Source organism: Zingiber officinale, chromosome 3A, assembly GCF_018446385.1.
Source record: "Zingiber officinale cultivar Zhangliang chromosome 3A, Zo_v1.1, whole genome shotgun sequence".
Classification (NCBI taxonomy): Eukaryota; Viridiplantae; Streptophyta; class Magnoliopsida; order Zingiberales; family Zingiberaceae; genus Zingiber; species Zingiber officinale.
This window is the reverse complement of record NC_055990.1, coordinates 136,621,643-136,630,591: the sequence shown is the minus strand read 5'-3', so window position 1 is coordinate 136,630,591 and position 8,949 is coordinate 136,621,643.

Below are 8,949 nucleotides of genomic sequence, written 5' to 3'. Positions count from 1 at the left end.
ATTAGATTTCTGTTTTTACTTTCTTGTATAACTTTTACTTCTTGTTAATTCTTTTTGTACAAATTCAATTCTGCATTTTTTATTCTTTTATTTTTTTTTCTGTTGAATTATCATTTGCTATCTTGTTCTTGTGTATGCGAAGATCTAACTTTGCAGGGAAATTCTTTCCTTTTGACCCTGAGATTGACAGAACTTTCCATAAAAGAAGAATTCTGCAAAGGCAAATTGAAGAACAATAATATCTAAACATGGTGTGCAAGTCGCTAGGAGATTATGGAGCTCTGAAGTCTACAAAACAAATGGGAGCAATTGTTTACCCTAACATACAAGCAAGAAATTTTATACTCAAACCATCTTTTGTTTCCATGGTTCAGAAAACTCAGTTTGGAGGATTGGAGATTGAGAACCCTTATTCCCATTTGATGGAGTTTTATAGATATTGTTATACTTTAAAATATGAAGAAGTTTCATCTGATATTGTTCAGCTGCTTGCTTTTCCTTTTAGTCTGAAGGATGCTGCAAAAAGATGGTATAATTCTCTAAAGTCGCAAAGTATCAAAACATGGGATGAGTTAGAGCAAAAATTCCTTGACCAATATTTCCCTCCAAGGAAAACTACTTATTTGAGAAGTCAAATTTTAAATTTTAAGCAATTGGATGGAGAAAAATTATACCAAGCCTGGGAAAGATATTCTTCTCTTCTGCAGTTATGTCCACATCATGGAATTGAGAAATGGTTAATTATGCATTTGTTCTATGTTGGGCTTTCTTTCTCAAATAAGAATCAACTGGATTTAGCATCTGGAGGATCATTTTTGAAAAAAAGTCTAGAAGAAACTTTTGAGATAGTTGGCAGAATTACGCAAAATTCCAATGATTGGGCAGGGCAAGATAGCTCATTCTTAACAATGGATATCATTAGAGAAAAGGATGATGTTGAAAAAGGGCTTATCTTGAATCAAAACGATTTCCAAACATTATTTCCTTGGTGCTGTGAATCATTATCAAAAATGTTTGGTGAAAAAGCATTTTCAACAGAAAAGGGGGGATGTCTTGGTGATCATAAGGAGGATGATCTGTCTTTAGATAATGAAGAGTTTTTAGAAGAAAGCTTGGCTAAGGAGGAGACTATGTTGATAGAACAAGAGCCAGTTTTATCAGAAATAGTACCACCTCAACTTGAACTTAAACCATTACCACCAAATCTTAAGTATGAATTTCTTGGGCCGAATTCTACTTATCCAGTTATAATTAATGCTCAGTTAAATGAGTTTGAAACAAAGAGACTGTTGGATGAGTTAAGGTTGTATAGAAAGGCCATTGGATATACAATTGATGATATAAAAGGGATTAGTCTATCTCTCTGTATGCATAGAATTTTACTTGAAGAGGGGTACAAGAACTCAATTGAGCATCAAAGGAGACTAAATCCAAATTTAAAAGAGGTAGTAAAGAAGGAAGTGATTAAACTTCTTGATGCAGGGATTATTTACCCAATTTCGGATAGTGAATGGGTGAGTCCAGTCCACGTGGTTCCAAAGAAAGGAGGAATGACTGTTATCAATAATGAAGAAGATAAGCTAATTTCAACACGAACAGTGACGGGGTGGCGAATGTGCATTGATTATCGGAAGTTGAATAAAGAAATAAGGAAGGATCATTTCCCTTTACCATTTATTGATGAAATGCTTGAAAGATTGGCTAAACATTCCTACTTTTGTTACTTGGACGGATATTCTGGATTTTTTCAAATTCCAATTCATCCTCAAGACCAGGAGAAGACTACTTTTACTTGTCCTTATGGTACCTTTGCTTATCGTCAGATGCCATTTGGGCTTTGTAATGCTCTAGCCACTTTTCAGAAATGCATGATGGTAATTTTTTCAGATTTAATAGAAAAAATTATGGAGGTTTTCATGGATGACTTCTCAGTTTATGGAAATGACTTTGATTCTTGTTTGTCAAATCTTTCTACTATTCTAAAAAGGTGTGAAGATACAAACCTAGTGTTGAACTGGGAAAAATGTCATTTTATGGTTAAGGAAGGAATAGTTTTGGGGCATAAAATTTCAGAGCGTGGTATTGAGCTAGATCAAGCAAAAGTGGAAGTAATAGACAAATTACCCCCACCCATCAATGTAAAAGGAGTTAGGAGTTTTTTAGGACATGCTGGTTTCTATAGACGTTTTATTAAGGACTTTTCAAAGATTTCCAAGCCATTAACTAATCTGTTGATTAAAGATGTTGAGTTTTGTTTTGATAGCGAATGTATTGAAGCCTTCAATAAAATCAAGAGTGCTCTTACAACAGCTCCAGTCATTCAAGCACCTGATTGGGATCTTCCTTTTGAAATAATGTGTGATGCTAGTGATTTTGCTGTAGGAGCAGTTTTGGGACAACGAAGAAATAAGATTTTACATGCGATCCATTATGCAAGTAAAACACTTGATGCAACCCAAGTAAACTATTCTACTACAGAAAAAGAATTATTGGCAGTGGTATTTGCTATTGATAAATTTAGATCCTATCTAGTAGGATCAAGAGTAATAGTATATACTGATCATGCAGCTATTCGGTATCTACTTGGAAAGAAAGACGCTAAACCTAGGTTAATCAGGTGGATTTTACTTTTGCAAGAGTTCAACCTTGAGATTAGGGATAAGAAAGGAGCTGAAAATGTAGTAGCGGATCATTTGTCTAGAATATCTCAAAAGTCAGAAAATGAGGTGGATTTTGATTTACCTATTGATGACATATTCCCGGATGAACACTTATTAGCTTTATCAAGTGTGAAAACTCCTTGGTACGTAGATTTTGTGAATTTCCTTGCTAGTGGAGTGTTACCTCCGGATTTTTCTCATCAACAAAGGAAAAAGTTTTTTTCAGAAGTTAAGAATTATGTTTGGGATGAACCTCTCCTGTATAAGAAGTGCAATGATGTGATTTATCGAAGATGTATACCTGAAGAAGAAGTTAGAGATATCTTGTTTCATTGCCATTCTTCGTCCTATGGAGGACATTTGGGTAGTTCAAAAATGATTACGAAAATTCTTCAAGCAGGATTTTATTGGCCAACCTTATTCAGGGATGCTAAGTTGTTTGTTCAGTCTTGTGATAAATGTCAGAGAACTGGTAATATAACTAAAAGAAATGAAACGATGTTAAATTACATTCTTGAGGTTGAGTTATTTGATGTTTGGGGAATTGATTTCATGGGACCTTTCCCTCTTTCATATGGGAATAGGTATATTCTTGTGGCGGTAGATTATGTGTCCAAATGGGTAGAAGCTGTGGCATCTCCAACGTGCGATGCGAAAACAGTTATCAAATTATTTAGGAGTATTATCTTTCTAAGATTTGGGGTGCTAAAGGCAGTCATTAGTGATGGAGGATCACATTTTATAGAGAAACAGTTTGAAAACTTACTTAGAAGATATGGAGTGAAGCATAAAGTAGCAACACCTTATCATCCTCAAACTAATGGGCAAGCTGAGATATCTAACCGGGAAATTAAGTCCATATTAGAAAAGACTGTATCCACTTCAAGAAAGGATTGGGCATTGAAATTAGATGATGCTTTATGGGCATATTGAACTGCTTATAAAACTCCCATTGGGATGACCCCATTTCGATTAGTTTATGGTAAGCCTTGCCATCTTCCAGTTGAACTAGAACATAAGGCTTATTGGGCAATTGCAAATTTGAATATGGATTTAAAGGAAGCAAGGGAGAAAAGGAAGCTTCAGTTGAACGAACTTGATGAATTAAGGATGGATGCATATGAGCATGCTAAATCTTACAAAGAAAGGACGAAGAAATGGCACGATCAGCACATTCTTCGTAAAGACTTTAATGTAGGAGATTTGGTTTTGTTGTTCAATTCAAAATTAAAACTTTTTCCTGGGAAGCTTAAGTCAAGGTGGACGGGTCCATATGAGGTAAAGAAGGTTTATCCTTTTGGAGCTGTAGATATTTGGAACAAAGATTTTGGGATAATTAAGGTAAATGGTCAACGTCTGAAAAAATATATTCATGGTACGAAAATAGAAGAGGTACAAAGGTTGTATTTTTCTGAACCTCGCCCTCCAGATTGAATTCTTTTAGCTAGTATAAATTCATTTTGTTGGTTTTTACTTGCTTTTGATTTTGTTTTCAGGTTAGCTGCAAAACAGAGCCCGGCCGTGTGCTATACACGGCCAGGCAAAGGTTGCAGAGAAGGGAAGTGCTTGGGCCGTGTCATCCAGACACGGCCATGTAGGATCTCCCGAGGAGAAAAAGGTCTAGGCCGTGTCTCAAACACGGCCGTGTAAAGAATCCCGAGGAGAAAGATGGAGAGGCTGTGTCCCAGACACGGCCGTGCGAAGAAACCCGTGAAAGAAGAGGTTTAGGCCGTGTCCCAGACACGGCCCGTGTCTGGAATCCAGAGAAGAAAGAGAAGGGGGCCGTGTCACAGACACGGCCGTGCGATGAGAAATGAATATGGCCGTGTGATATCACACGGCCTGATCCACATCTTCTTAGGGAATTAGGGCACGGGGTGTGGGCGGCACACGGCCGTGTACCGCTGCTCGTTCCTCTTTCCTATTTTCCCATTTCTAAAGGTTTAAACTACTTCTTCTAATTTTTCCTTCTCATTCTTCTTAAGGAGATTTGATTTTCTTCCATGGAAAACGTGATTGAGGAGATTTCGGCCACAAGAAAAGGGAAGGAGAAGGTGGTTGCAAGAAAGGAGAGGAATGTTTGCTTTAAAGGTATTTCTAATGACTTTGGTATTGTTTTCTCTAGTGATGAGCAACGGTATAGATATTCTTCTTTATGTAAACGACCTCTTTTAGGCACTAGGTTTCTTGATGTTGAAACCTTAGAAACTTTGGGGTTTAAGGATGATTTAGTTTGGTTATTTGAAAGGATAGGATGGAGTGGTTTAGTGAACATAAAATATCCTACTTATCCTAGAATTGTTTTTGAATTTTTAAGCTCAATAGAGGTTGATAATGTTCAAGGTGGGAGGAAGTTTAAATTTCGTTTGTTTAATGAAAGTTGTGAATGGACGTTGGGAGATTTTAATACTTGTTATGAATTGCCAAAGAATGGTGTGTGTGTGATTTTGCCCCAATTTGAGAATTTACATTTTTGGCGACAAATTTCTGAACAACCGCTATTTGATCCTCATAATTCTAGAGTTTTCCAAATTATCAATCTTATTTTTAAATATGCTTACTTATTCATGAAAAACACTATATTTGGAAGGGAGGACAAAGAGGGATCAGTAAGACTTATAGATTTGTATTGTTTGTGGGCAATGGTCGAAAATGTTCAAATTAATTCTGGTTCTTTCTTTCTTAGACATTTGGCAAAATTAGAGAAATCAAATTCTACCACACCTATTATTTTGGGGGGATTACTTACTCAATTGGCCTTAGTATTAGGATGTGATTTGAGTGAATTAGAGGTGGTGGAGAATTCTTGTACATTGGATTTTAATTCATGTTTAGCAATGAAAATGATTAAGCATGAAGAGCATGGATTTAGTTTATTCATTAAAAATGGTTTCCCTTTAAAATTGCCCAATCATGATTTTACTATAATTCATAATAAAGAGAATTGGTGTTTAAAGTTAGCTAGGCAACAATCTAGAGCTTTGTCAACTTTTACTCCAAGAAATGTTTCTAAGGGTAACCAAGAGATTCATAGTTTTATGTTTCAAGAACTTAATTCTGCTTTAAAGAATATTCATAGTGATTTAGATTCAACTAATGAATTTCTTGATAATAAGAAGCTTATGGAGGAGGAACTATTTTAAAAGCTACAAGATTGTTTCAAGAGTGAAAGAGAATTGTGTGATAAGATTTCTAAAATGATGAATGCTTATAAGGCTAAAATGGAATTTCATGAAGATCTTAGAGGTTTTATGAGATTTGTGCAGGATGATATTGATAAGTTGTTTGAGTATCATAATTTTTTCAGAAACGAAGTTAAATGGTTTGTTAAAGATTTTGCATTTTCCTTCCCTGATTTTCCTGATTTTCCACCTCCTCCACCATATTGATTTCATCGGGACGATGAAAAGTTTAAGTCTGGGGGGGTGTCATGTAGTTTTTAGTTTTTGTTAGTTTTTCATGTTGGTTCTTATTTTCATTGCTTGTTGCTTTATTTTGCTTGTTTTTGAAATAATCATGGCAATTTTGAGAACATCAAATCTTCACTTATATGCTTTCTTGGATTCAAGTGAAATGTTAGCACGATTATTGTCTTGATTCATGATGTTCGAATGATGCTAGTAGTAAACTTTGTGTAGTTCTTTTTTCTATCTTGGGAAGCATTAATAAGCTAAGAATCTTATGGTGATGAGTTTTAGTTTTGGTTCAACCTTAAGGATTTTATCTTCACTACACTTGTGCTTGATGCTTGAATAGTTGATGTCATTGAAATAGTCATGATTCATCTTGTTTGCTTAGTACTTGGTTTCCATGGTGATTTCTCAACTTTCATTTTGGTTACTGGATGAGGCTCAAATCATTAAAGCTCATTTGGAAAAATCAAAATATCCCAACATGTGTGCTAAAAGTACATTTGTGAATAAGTTTTGCACACAATGCAAACACTTAAAATAATAATAATAATAATAATAATAATAAGGGATATAAAAAATAGTTGTCATGAGTGGAATCTAGCAAGTCACCCCTTTGAGACCGAGTTAGGTTACTGGGGAAATGACTGCTTAGCTTCCCTTGAGATTGAGCACACATTTGAGACCTTGGGTTAGTTGAGAAATATTAACCAAGTGAATGGTGAGTAAGTGCCTATCACTGGTTACTTGTCTTTCACTGGAAACACTAGGAATTCAAATTTGATGACGACTTGACTAGGACATGGATTGAAACTTGAAGGGTGTTGAGTTACTTTTACACTGTGCACAAGATTCTTATGCTTGAACCATACTTTACTTATTTCCATGATCACGCTTGTTAATGAAACTTTTTGATAGAGTTAGGAAAGTGCACTAGGTTTTATGAATGTGTTGTAGAACATATGAATTTAGACTGCAGCATTTTGCTTGAGGACAAGCAAAGGTTTAAGTCTGGGGGTGTGATGTGCGTAGATAATATACTCTTTTATGCATGTTTTTACGCACATTTACATACTTTAAGCATGCTTGATCTATGCATTTTTATACTTCCAGCTTTCCTTTTAGCATATTTACTCTTTTGGTTCGGAGATCTGCTTTTTGTGCATTTTCTATACACAGGAGTCGAAATTGGTGAAGATTATGCGTCCTCGGGCAAGCTTGGAAGGAATTGAAGGGAGAGAGCATCAGGCCGTGTACCACACACGGTCGTGTAGTTTTAATAGGAAGGGAAGAGGACATGGCCGTGTGAATCTCACACGACCGTGTCTTGATTTGAAGAAATTAGAGCAGATGCCTTACATGGTCGTGTAGATCTACACGGCCTGAAGTTTGCCAGGCAGGTGGTGGTCGTGTGCACCACACCGCCGTGTAGCATTTCCAGAGAATGAAGGGTCCTGGCCGTGTGGGGTCATGCAGGCATCTGTGACAAAGGATGGCATGGCCGTGTGAATCTCACACTGCCATGTCACGCGTGTGGCTCCGATTTCCTCCTCTATTTAAACCCTCCTTCATGAATTGAAAGGGATCTCTCCCTTGGGAGAAGGCAAGATTTGGTGGTTTCTCCCATTCTTGGGAGGATTTTGGGTGATTCGAGGGAGTTCTTGACGATTTCGACTCGGGAGCGAGGATTGGATCCGAAGACGAGGCTTCTTTGTAGATAAGTTTTCTTTCCCCCTTTTCTTGGTTTCTTAGATTGGGGATTTAAGAAATGCTTGTAATCTTTATTTCTTCGGGTATTCTTCCTCGATTCATGGAGTAGATCTTGTATTCTAGGATTAAGGGAGTATTTGTATGATGGATTGATGTAATCTCTTGTGGATTTTCCATTTTCTTGTTTCAATGACATTGTCTTGCTTGTATCAATTAGATCTTGAATGATTAATGGTGATTTGTGCTTAATTCTCATTCTTGATTGATTGTTTGGATTTCTTGTGGACTTTGTAAAGATAAACTCTCACTCGATCATCCGAGGGATCCACGTGACAGGTGCAAGCCCGTGTAAGGACGTTTGAGAGATAATCTTGAAGAGGAAATAGGAATATTCAAGAGAGTATGATGGATCTTGTGATTAGTTTCTTGTATCTTGATAGATTAATAAGTTGTGGGCTTCTATGTTGATATCCGAGGAAGGCAAAGTAATAGGTGCGCTTCTGTGTAAGGACAACGTAGGTTCACGTCTAATTGATCATATTTAGATACATTTCTCAGTCCTTAGCTGGTTATCTATTGCAAGAGAGAACCGGCAACTTTCTACAAGTGTTTGGCAATTGAGGGATAAGAATTGGTGAACCATTTACATTCAAGAAATCTTACAAAGAAACCGAAACTCCTAGAATCTCCCTTTATCATAACCCAAAACACTAAACTCTTGTTTGTTGATCTTTAATATTAGATTTGTTTACCTTCACTTTGCATTTGAAACAATTGGATAGTTGTTTAGCTAATTCGCATTGAGACATTTCTAGTGCTTATTCCAGTCCCTGTGGATACGATAATCTTTTATATTACTTGCGACATTTCCGTACACTTGCGGAGGGTAACAGGATACTTAGTCACATTTTCAAAAACTGAATGCATAATTAAGAATATTAATAATCCTGAAATCACACTTAAGGGAATTAGGAAAAAGAATATATATACAATAGACTTACCAACCTCCTCTCTAGAATGTCTACTGACACAACAAGAGGAAACTGAATTGTGGCACAGGAGACTGGGTCACATTCATACTAAACTCATTTCAAAAAAGATTCAAAATGGTTTAGTTAGAGGTTTGCCCAAATTAAAATTTACTGAAAATTCAATCTGTAATGCTTGTC